This window comes from Callorhinus ursinus, unplaced genomic scaffold (assembly GCF_003265705.2).
Source record: "Callorhinus ursinus isolate GAN/ISIS: 27379988/994484 unplaced genomic scaffold, GSC_fseal_2.0 scaffold4, whole genome shotgun sequence".
NCBI lineage: Eukaryota > Metazoa > Chordata > Mammalia > Carnivora > Otariidae > Callorhinus > Callorhinus ursinus.
In genome coordinates, this window is record NW_027397066.1 from 122,585,212 (window position 1) to 122,597,773 (window position 12,562).

Below are 12,562 nucleotides of genomic sequence, written 5' to 3' on the forward strand. Positions count from 1 at the left end.
AACTCCAGCATCTCTAAACAAATGATGGTTGAAAACACATGTAATTTTATAGTTTAAGACTAAAATCTTGAAATGTATATGACACATTGGTAGACTGTAAAGTTTGCTTGGCACAGTATTAAGTTAATGTAAGGACTATATTATGAAAGATTTATTCAATAAAAGCAAACATTATATAAAACCCATTCACTATATTGGAGGTTTGGTAGAACTTCATTACAAGCAAGGTTCACTAACGTGTTACTCCAATACTGCATTATCTCAAATTATTCAACTCTGGTATAGGATACCAGAAAATGAAATTTTATCACAGTAGTATTTTGAAATGTTTTCACTTTGGTATCTTTAGAAAATGAAATCCACCTAGCTGCGTACAGGCTGTGCCTCTCTACAGGTCTTTTTATACATGTATAGGTTATTAGATAAATTCGACAGAAGAAATTCAATGGTAAGCTAAATGAGAATTCTGATAGCTATGAGAAAATCTTGACTTTTAATTTTTTTAATAAACAAAAAACTAAAATGATAACCACAAGCAAATTTCCAGACCAATTGCTACTAGGAAGCAAATAAAATAAAAGACAAAACAGAAACAGCTATTAAACATGCTATTTAGCCAGTAACACATGGCACCTACAATGACATCTTTTTAGATGTAAAACGCTTATTCAAAAGAAAATCTGTGGTGCAACTGTCAACTAAAAATTCTACATCTTTATTTTTACTTCTACAAGTTAATTTCTGAAGTTCTGATTTAATACACACAGAAAACACTGAAACTTCTACTGCTTTGTAGCACATTTCTTCACTTCTTTTACACAGTAGTCTTATTTTGTCTCCTAATAGTCCTTTCCCTGCCACCTTTGTGCAGAAAGCGACCACTTTAGAATATTTAGTTCATTATTTTATAGATATTAAATATTTTGTCTTGGCCATTCATACGGGAAATCCTATTTAAAATTAATGGATTATTGAAAGTGCATTAATTATCAAAAGAAGGGAGCAAGTAAAATAAATACCAAGATAAAATGATTGTTAATTACATTCCTATAGAGTTACTTAAGAAGTAAAATATTTATAATGTAACTAGTTTTCTAGGGTTACTGTGTTAGAGAAGTGTACAGAGAAATAAATTAGGGAATACCACACTGGCTGCAGCAACCAACTCATTGTTTTGTTTAGTAAGAAATGATAGTGACTGATGATGAAAGCTTTTTTCTCTTTTTTTTAAATTTTATTATGTTATGTTAGTCACCATACAATAGATCATTAGTTTTTGATGTGGTGATCCACGATCCATTGTTTTCGCATAACACCCAGTGGTGCCCTCCTTAATACCCATCACTGGGCTAACCAATACCCCCTCCTGAAAGCCTTTTTCTTATGTCAATGTAATCTATTCTATGATATAAAACGCTATCCATCATAGTGTTTTGTAGGTTTTTTGTTTGTTTGTTTTTGTTTTTTTTAATTTATTTGTTTTATTATGTTATGTTATCACCATACATTACATCATTAGTTTTTGATGCAGTGTTCCATGATTCATTGTTTGCGTATAACACCCAGTGCTCCATTCAATACGTGCCCTCTTTAATACTCATCACCGGGCTGACCCATCCCCCCACCCCCCTCCCCTCTAGAACCCTCAGTTTGTTTATGATCTCACTGATATATTTTGTTGTTTTTAACACAACCCGATAATACCAGGGAAATGTCTAGGAGAACAGAAAATGACAAATCCAAATCAATTTATTTTGTAATTATTACTTCGCTATGAATGACTATTTACTATAGAATACAGAAGCCTGAAGGAAAGGGACTTTGTCTTATTTAAATTGATCCAAGTTTTAATCACCATTGGTATCCAAGTTAACATCAGAAAAAAGAGAGAGAGAGAAAAATAAAGAAAAAAGTTTTGAATTGAAACAGATAACCTGAAAAGACTTTATAAACCTGGAAACCTGTGTGGTCCAGTTCCATGGTTTTGTCCCAGGAGGGGAAAAGGAGTCCAAACAACAAAAGCAGTTGAAGTATAATTCAAATTCTTGCATTTTTCAGGTATCATTTACAGAAATTCATTCATAGTCCAACATACCACATCATTGTCTCCCATTTCCTTTCTTGCACTGTTCCTTTACTCTCTCCACACCGCCCCACGACTCCATCACACCAACTTTGTCTCCTCTCTCTCTGGATCAGCATCTTAGTCTCTAGCCCCATTCACCTTCTTCCTTCTCTTATGAGTGACTTAGCCTCTATGCAAAACAACTTAGCCTTTCCCTCAGCTAATGAAAATCCTTTTCCTTTGGGTTGGAGGAGGAGGAGGAGGGAAACTGAGCATGTAAGAGAATGAAGGAAGATGGTAAACACTCACCCATTAACACTTTTATTTGAGGCACCATAGGAAGGGGTTTTATTGCAAAATATAAGTTAAAAATAATCTGCTATGCCTTAACATGACCTCACTATCTGTTCTGGAAAAAGGTAGTCATTTAAAAGGTGCATTCGTAGAGTCAATGGTTTCAACTGTTCATGACATTTTTGGTGTTTCTCAACTGAGAAAGGAGCTGAATCCCAAGAGAAGATAGAGCACTGACTGCTTCCCCTCTAAAGTGGTAAGGAGCAGCTTCTTATTTTTAGAATTATAGTAATGTCTCTGATATTTGTCTTTTCTACTTGTGCTAAATAATACCATTTGTTTTAGGATACAGCAGGACACATTTTACAAATATCTTAATTACTCTTTCAAGATAAAAAGGGATCCACAGTTAATGAAAATATAAGAGCAATTAACCTAGGACCTTACTCTCAAATGGCATTTTTAACTAGCCAGCTAGACTCATTTCTATTCCTAAGCTACCTAAAGACTTGTGAAATCGATTGAAAAATTAACTCAGTAGCTTGAATTCATGATTGAATATAATATCCCCTCATTTTTTCAACATCTTTTTGGATGGTAGAGGGTAAACTTTTTAAGTAACTTAAATTTACTCCACTAAAGTACCAAAATTGAAAACAAAATAAAAAATAGTGGAATGGTTACAGGTAGTACAGTAAAATGGAAGGAGGGTGAGATGTGCTCATTATAGATATGCATTTAAGTTCTCATCCTGCCACTTACTCTGTCTGGCCTGGGGTAGGACATTTCATCTCCTATGAATTGAAGTTTCTTCATCTGGAAAATGAGAAGCTGAAGTAAAAATCTTGGGAGTCTTTTATATCACTAGAGTTCTGCTAAAGAAAATTTCCTGAAAATTCCTCTGCATTTCTAAACAGACTAAAAATGAATGTAATTTAATCTTTTCTTGGTGGCTGAGGGTCACCAAAAGAAAAATTAATTATATGATATAGTTAAAGGCCGTTGAGTTTATAAGATCTCTTGTTCCCACATGAAATGGCCTCAGACTGCTGAGTGCTTATATGAGTGGTTGTGTGTGTGTGTGTGTGTGTGTGTGTGTGTGTGTGTGTGTGTGTGAATCTTTTTTATTTTCAGCTATTGTTTATTGATGTTTTCACTGTGTCTGTTTATAACATGCTGCTTTGTTTTTAATACACTTATTGAGGGGTAAAATACTCTTCTATAAAGTAGGTTGCAATTGCCTCAAACAATAGCAGCAAAGTAAATGTTTGGTTTCTTGATGTCACCAAAGTTTGACTAACAGTTAAGCAAGGTATTTCTTTTACTCTCAAACAGTAAATCCATTTTCTTTTGTTCCGTCCTCCAAGAAGATGGAGGACAGTCGTTAAAGTATCCTTTCCTTAATGCCACCTAGTTGAAGACAGTGATTAAGTCATTAAAGAACCTTTCCCCACTGTCCAAACGAGTCTCAACCTTTACTCAGGTGTCACATTTTCCAACTAATTCTTCTTCATTATAATTTGACAAATTGCCCTCAGTGCTTTCACATGCTTCTTAAACTGTCTGATTTCAAAATCAAAACTACAGTTTAATAATAAAAGACTTGCTAATTTCTATTAACATTTCTTAAAGATCTTAAAGTAATGTTAACACTTTTGATATTATTTCCATTTTACTAATGGTAGATATGACAATACACACATACTCCCAACTGAAATAGTAAATTTGGTTGGCTGGGGAGACTGAAAGAATGTTCCTAATAGTTATTTATAAAGCTTGGTATCAGTAGCTTCAATTCTTCTGAGAAATAAAACCGATGAGTGGGACTGTGTTTTGGAATCAGGTCAGAATTTTAAAGCAAGAAGACTCTCCCTCTCCTTCTTCCTCCAGTGTGCTATCTTTAGAAGTTGCCTCTCACCTTATGGGTATGTGTATGGTATAATGCAGGGTGGTCGGTGTTTCTTCTGCTATAATAGTCTGACAGTACCAGGTAACACTTTGGTAATAATCAAAGCTGTGTTTGAAATATGTGCTTTAAAATAACATATTTGAATCAACTTGTAAAGCTTAATCCATTCTACTTATACTTAATAGAAAGATTATTTCAATCTCACCTCATTTAATGTTTTAGGCACATAGAAAACCCCAGCACCATGCTCTGCTCTTTGGACCAGCAAAATTTCTACTAAATTCTCCCCACTGAAGTCCTACTCAGAAATCCCAAGGCAGTAATAATAATAATAAAAAAAATCCCAAGGCAGTCTCATATCACCACCTTCGGTACAATGAATTAAACCTTAGTTTCATTTTGAAATCCTATTTGTTTTTCTATTTTGACATAGCATAGGGGAACAATCTGTTTTCCTTTCTATAGCCTACTACTATAACATCTGTAACTATTTGGCTAACATTGTGATCAATGTCCCAGAAACAGTGTATAGGAATTGAAAGAAGTGACTGAATACCAGTGAGAAAATCTGTATAAAATTTAGGAGCTGATATTTAGGTTCAGAGAAAAAAAAAAAAAACAACTGTAAGAGTCACATAACTAAAACAAGGAAAAATCACATTTTAGATATGTGGTTTTTATTTAAATATTATTTATGTTTATGAGAGCTGTGTTACATAATATGTTTCTGAGAGCCATCGAAGTCCCTTATAAAGAGAAGACAGTAAATTGTTCAAAATAATATGAAGGTAATGGTACGTGAAAATTATCTTACCACATTAGGATAAATTTCCAGTAGTCTGAGTTGTTGGGATAAATTCCCATAAGCTTAAAAGTGGGACCAATGAAAGAATCCTATAAAAATCATGCTCAAACATAATGCAAGATAATTTTATGCACACCTATTATATTTCTCATATGTCATCTTATAAATTTTGTGAGAGAGAGGGAGTGTGTGTGTGTGTGTGTGTGTGTGTAGAGGGTTGAAATGGTGGTAGTGATAGTGAATTTATTAAGCCAAATATTTGAGCTGTTCTCCCCAAAGGGGGGGAAATTGATTTCCATGATTGTTTGCTATTAAGACTCAAATACATCCACCATGCTTAGGTTTTCTCTTATGTTTTTCAATTTTTGACAGCTGTCAGTTTACAGATATAATTATTTTACCTAAGCATCATAAACACTGCATTAGTATCTTCAGAAAATATACTGTGAAAGTGCAGTTTCACTGTCCCAAATCAATCACTGCATTCTTAAACTTGCAGTATATTCATTTGTGGGTACTGAGGCAGCCAGTGGGAGGGTGGTGATTGGAGTATAATGTCATGTGTAGCAGGAGAGAAAGATGAAAAGTGTTTTCTGCTTAATGGGTTGGTATTAAGTAGGTGGGAATGGCTTCTAATTAGCCAACAATTGCTGTGTTTCCCAGTTTCCCTCCTTTCCCTCCTCCTGTCGGTCACCAGCTGCCAATCTGCCCCCATTTTTTTTTTTTTTATTTGGAGTTCATTGCTCACTGCAGTGAAAGCCTTTGTTTAAGAAAGAGGGCTCCCAGGGTCTCAGCTGCCTGGGTACAGCTTGCTGCCTACGATGAGTAGCAACTGTCAGTTTATTTTATCTCAACCTTTTCATCATTCTGTTGAAACTGATCGACTGAAACCACCTGAGAGACCTGAGGATTCCGTCCCTACAAGTCATTAGCTAGGACTGCAGTCTCTCACCACATAGCAAGTCAACTGAACACTTCCTGAAATACAGTCCACTTTAACCCCATGTTTCCCCATGAACACAGAAGGATTCTGTCCCTTTTTTGTTTTTGAAGCTGAGTCGATGGGAGGCAATTCCTTTGACGTACAGACATAGAAGTCAGGATATTTCACTTTGGCTCAGGGAGGAGGATAATGTCCAGGTGACAGGCTTTGCTACCGGGACACCACTGATATTGGGATGGGGAGCATTGTTTCGTCCACAGCAAAAGTGAATATGGAAATGGAAAACATTTTACGAAGTGACTTTATAACAACAGGTCTTAAGCCCAATTCTTTACCAACAGCAAATGGGCCAGACTGAAGCCTGATTTTGTATGCGTGTGATCCATACTATAGCTGCTTAGCGGGCTTCCTATTTCACTTTAGAACCGAGGAAAGGAAAATTTCCCACACACTTTAATGAAACTTTGAAAACCTTTTTAAAGAGATGTCATCTAACCTGTTGTATCCAGAATGCATCAAAAAACAGAAGGACATGATGAGAAATTCCTCACATGCCACAGTGGAGGATGATGTTTAGTGAAAATCAATGATGTGCAAACCTAGTGAAAAATGATGCCGTTATATGCCACTTAGAATTGGAGCGTTGTGAATAGGTGCTATTTAACCACATTTCAACATGGGTAGCGAGGCTTCTTGGGAAAGTGCAATTTTCGAAACATTTAAGGAGGAGACGGGAATGGTAACTGAGCAGAGAAAAAGATGATTATTTCTGATAAATGATGTGAAGTAACAAATATCAATTGGGATTACAGAGGAAGAGTTCCAGGTTCGCTTGATTTCAAAATAAATACCTAAAGCTTGTGAAAGGAACAGGTGTACTGATTTAAAGTGCTTTTCATATTTCATATGTGAATGCAGAATTTTGCTGAGAAATGTTATCTGAAGACCCACTCAGTGGGCTTACATACATGCGTGAAATATCACATATTCATGCAGAAAAGCTAACCTGGCATTAATTTCACCTTAAAAACTGAAAAAACTTTAGAGCAGTGCTCACACATAAGAATCACCTGGTGAGCTTGTCAAAGGCAGATTCTCAAGCCCCTGCACTGGAGATTCATAAGTCTGTGGTAAGGCCTGGAAGATGCATTTATAACAACTCCTCCCACCACCAATCAGGGCAAGTGGTCCTTGAGTTGCACCCTTGAGAAACTGCCTAAGGCTTATTGTGAGGTTTAGTTTTCCACAGGGTATTTTAAAATATTTGCATCATAATAGAAAATGCAACAAATAGAACAATTTTAATTTCAATGTCATTTTTTCCTCATAAGAATCTTCTATTTATAATTGCTTTAAAAATCATGAAAACATGAAATAGACTAAGCTAAACTACAAAAGAGAAATCCCCAAGAGCTTCATATGTCTTAAGTATTGTTTTGTGAAACTCTAGATTCAAATACATATTCTATGTCACAAGGCAAAATATATTTCTTATTGTAGGTTTTCGTCAAAAAGGCCACTGCTTTACAATGTAGTCAGTCAGAGTCCTAGCCTCAGAACTCAGGGATAATTTTCTATCACAGCTGGAATAAAATCCAAAGTCATCACTATGACCTAAGAGCCTAAATTAACTAGGGGCTGCTTGAAACTCAATTCTTCCCTCTCTCCTCCTCACTCAATTTGCTCCCACCATACTGGTCTTCTTGTCACCTGGATGTCTTCTCCAGGCCCTCCTAGATAGTCACACGTCTTGCTCTGTCATTTCAATCAGGTTTCTCTGCAAACCACGCCTCTTTTGAGGGGCTTCTCTGAAACTTCTGTTTAAAACAGCACCCCTCTCGCCCAATCACTGTCCTCTTACCCGCTTTATTTTTTTCTTCATACCTCTTAGCACTACTTCTAGTGATTGCCGCCCAGCATCTAAACCTTTCCAATGTTTAAGAAATTCTCTGCTTTATAAATTTCAACGGAAACCTGTTCTCAGTCCGGGCACTGAGAAGTCAGCTCGTACTCACTTTCCCAGCTTCCCTTGCAGCTGGGCAGTGTCATGTGAGCCAGGCCCCACCAATCAGCTGCATGCACACCAAACTTGGCTTCAGGAGCTGTGGCTTGTTAAGGGGGGCTGCGCAGAATCCAACCCGGCAAGGCGTGGCGTCAGGCAGCATTCTGTATTGTAAAGCTTCCTTAATAGTTCTCGTGACGAGAAATTAACTTGCCAACGTGGATGTGCTAGTTATTCTTTTTTTCCTGGACATTGGCTTTAGAACACGCAAGCCTGAAAGACTTGCCATGTACAGTTGTATTCATAGAATAGTATCCCTGTTACCAAGTTTGTATAAATATTTACGGGTATCTAGTTATTGAATTACACTTCAGTTAGCTCTATTTGTGAATAGAGATCACTGCATGTGTAGGTATTTAAAATTTGCTCTAATTTTAATATAAGGCTTGATCTTTCTGTTTTACTTCAAATCAATGTCCTAAAGAGAGTCAAAAAGAGATCCTGAAGAAAGAGCAGTAGATAGGTTTTGGTCCACCTATCTTTTACAAATTATATTTTTCTTGGCATGTACAGAGAAAGCTACTCAGTACAAAAGCCGATCTATTTTTTTTTAAAAGGAAAATTCCTATGTTAGATATAAAAGTGACAGTATTATGCATAATTATCTATGCAATTACACTTGCACATGCTTGAAAATTTTTAGCCAGGAATGCTTAATAACATTTTCATGGTTAAATGAGACAGCAGAAACAACTGGAAAGGCCTCAGGGCATGGTCATCTATTTAAGCATCCACTTGGATTTTCAACATAATTAGTCATATAATTGTGTGCCTAAACTTAGTAGATTCATGTAAGTAATTATAAATTATTAAAAAGCTGTGCATGTGTTTTGTTCTCTATTTCCTGCCAATCAAATTACTAAGGAATATACTATGTTCACATTTCATCATATAAATCTCCAAATAAAATTACACTGTAAAGCCTTGGATGAAGGTGAATAAACAAGTGAATCCATTCAGATGAGCTATAGTTAATATAGTTATGTGGACATCCATATTTTTAGAAAGAATTCCTATAATCAAATCACAACAGCAGTCTGTTCATCTGTCCCTATTAGGAGTTCTAAGAAAAATGTTTCTTTTGCTTATGTTGTATTCAACACAATGAATTTTTTATGTTTATTAATTTTGTTTTTTTAACTTGAATTAATAGCTGAAGGTTGGACATAATAGCTTCCTCTGGTATAGCTGATTTCCTTCTTTTCATAGATTGGTTAGTGGCTAAAGGTAAAAACTTAGGCCTAATAAATCTGAACAGTAAAAAATATTAACCCCCCAATTTTATGATGGTCATTTGATCTAAAGTCTCCCAGTTTTTCTCACCAATTGACTTCCTGACTACTGATTTTGAAGTTTCATTTTATTTCATACTTCTCCATTGCTTTTTCCCCCATTGTTATTTTAATATCTGGGTTGAAAATGTGGAGATTTGAGGAAAACTGTGTATCCCTTATCAGGAGCTCAACTAATAAACAAGACTAGAAGACCTCTGAAAGTGTTGAACTAAATTTCCTTTGATAAAGGTGCAAATTACACTTTATTAACTGCTGATACAATGGAACACATAGTCTTCATATGGAGAAATCAGACTTATCTCACTAAAGGCAAACATTAACCAGTCTTTTTCTCATTTTGGGTACCTGATTCCATGTTAGAAGTCAATAAAGGCAAGCCCTTAGAGGCAACACACTTAAATGAGCTAACTTTAGTTTTCCCTATTGGTTTGACAAAGTCCAACTTTGATTACCTTAAGGGCACGACGAGAGAACATCTATTTGCTCAGATTTTTTGATTGCAGGTTAGAATAAAATGAAAGGAAGAAAATATCTGAGTATACTGTAGTGATAAAGGACTTGGAGATGGTGAATATTGGTCAGTGCTTTTAATATTTATTTCATTGTGACAGTAGGTCAGAGGATTCAGAAAGTAAATGTTTTCTGGTACGTCTGCAGTATTTCAAGGATTCATTTCAGGAAGGTCAAGACACTGGTCAGTATGGACTGACATTAAAATTAAGAAATATGCTAGCATTTCTTCTGATTAGATTCTTGCTCAACATTTCCCACACTGAGCATGTTGTTCCCATCCCAGGGAGGTAGACATCACCCATGAGAAGTGAAATATACATCCATGCTCTGTTAGTTAAGTCAATCATTATGAAAAGGCATTATAAATAATTTCTAATTTCTAAAAGAATATTTGTCATGAAAAGTATTTATTTTTTTATTAATTATGCTAAAGAACCTAGACTATAAAAAAATTCACTCTTATCTGGGAATTAAAAATATAGGGAGGGCAGAATAAAAGAATTTAAAGGAAAGTGAGTCCTGGGACCATGGATATAATTTTTGATTGAAGTGTGGTTGAAAAAATAAAAATTCATAATAATAAGAAAACAAAGGTGAGAAATAATTAGAAAAACTCCCACACAGTACCCCAAATCAGGGAAACATAGGAAAAATTAGAAGTTAACAAAATATGTTCCTTCAATATGTTCATGTTTTAAATATTAATGTCACTTTTTTTCAGAAGAAATCGTATGGATTAAGGATCACCTGAATTATCCCAATAGAGCTTTACTAGAGGAGGCTTAAGTACATGTCTGAGAAGATTTTTTTTGCCCCCAAATTCTAGCAATGGTAGGGAAATGTTTAACCTAAATTGGCACAGTATTTGGAATAAATGATCACAAGTAAAAGGACATAGATGGAAGCAGGGGTGAGACCCCTCACTGGGAATGAGAGAAATATAAATGGGTGACAATGGAATTCTCTCAGAACTTCAAACCCTAGCCTTGTACTGATACAGCTCAGGGATTTAGTCTGGTTTTGCTGTGGTTTAACCAAAAAAAAAAACAAACAAAAAAAACACCCAAAACAAAAAAACAAAAAACCCCACAAAACTTTTCATAAGCTGTCCAAAACAGCAATTAGAGATGAAATTGAAACAAAACCAGATTAGAAAAACCCAGTTACATTTTTCTTGGAAGTGGTGAGTTCAGTGTACCTTGGGAAGTTAAAACTGGTAACACCATCAGCTACCAAGAACTGTGAGCAGAATCTAAAAGAAGTATAGTTTTTGTTTGAGCAATCAAGAATTCTCTTTTATTGAACCAAGGCTGCAGATAGAGAAGGAGGCTCTCAGAAGGGAAAAAAAGGAAAAAGGAAAAAAAAAAAGATCTTTCAACCCAAGGGATCTAGAGCTACATTATTATTTCCCAATGAAGTAAGCATTAGTTTGTGGAGGAAGAAATTTGAAAATCGGGCTCAAACTCTGCAGTCTTTTTTATTTAAAAATTTGGCTACAATTAACTATTGATTTTGTCTTCTTCAGCATGTTTCATCTTGGGAATTATTTTATTATCAGTTGCAGAAGCCATTGAGTTCTTAAGCTCTTTCTTAAAATTTATTAGAAGTATACTTTGATAATCTATCATGATTTAATGAGATTAGCGAAAAGATGCATGTCTTTCTTAAGGTTTTTGACAACAGCATGCAATCTATAAAGAATATATTTTAATGTGTCACTCCCATTTGTCTTATCAAACTTGTTTTCTGTGACTAGAAATGGAAATAAAAAGGATTTTAAGAATCTCTGCCTTAGAAAAAAGTCACAAGCAGACTCACAACCTATAAACACACAATTTATAAACTATCCTACAGAGAAATGGCTATCCCAGTTCTCTCCCTGGAGCTCCCGCTGCTGCTATCCAGGGGCCGTCACGGAGAATCCTGAAGCTTGCAGAGTTAGGGCAGGCTAAATGAAGTTGTACCAATAAACAACTCTGCAAATCTCTGTGGTCCACCACAATAAAGGATGATTCTGTGTTCACACAAAGTCTGCTGCAGGTCTGAATAGCATTCCAGGACAAATGTTCCACATGTAGAGATTTACTGCATCCATCTTGTTGCCCTGTAATTTTTAATAATGCTTCCACTATGATCACTGCAGCAGGGAGAGAATCAGCTGGAGGATCTCGGGCAGGCTCTCCCAGGCTTACATCCTGAAGTAACTTCTGACTATTGACCAGGACTAGTCACAGAGCCCTGCCTCGCTGCCAGGAGATGAAAAATGCAGTCTTCTGTGTGCCCAAAAGAGTAAAGAACCAGATACTGGTAAGCACTTGTAATTTCTACCCCCTTGAGCAATGGTTACTGAACCCTCTGAAAATTACACACAGTAATTGTTGGCTTTTCTGAAAAGAGGAGAGAAACCTTAGCTTTAATCGGATTCTTTAAGGGGATAGTGATCTGTCATCTAAAAGTTCTAATAAGCTTTTTGAAAAATGTACAGATTTATATTGAAGAAAGGAAAGCTTTGAAATTCAGGAAGAACTTAGAGAAGTCAAATTTAGGGCAGGTTCCCAGACTTTAGAAGACGGGTCCATGTGTTGGCCTCATTATCCACAATTATTTTGTCCCACACTGCCCGAATGATTTTCTCAATACACTATATTACAAATGTCCTAAATTCTGGCAATAGGT

General features: G+C 35.7%; 1 protein-coding gene across 3 annotated transcripts in view; it reads right to left on the reverse strand.

Moving 5' to 3' along the window:
• TTC29 (tetratricopeptide repeat domain 29) overlaps positions 1–12,562 on the reverse strand; it is a 246,768-nt gene that overhangs the window by 63,441 nt on the left and 170,765 nt on the right. Inside the window, exon 12 of one of the 3 annotated variants that reach the window (XR_012378039.1) lies at positions 3,122–3,175. The exons of the other annotated variants lie outside the window; for them this stretch is intronic. The gene's annotated coding sequence lies outside the window, so the exon portion shown is untranslated. The remainder of the gene's footprint in view (positions 1–3,121; positions 3,176–12,562) is intronic. 3 annotated transcript variants of the gene reach the window in all.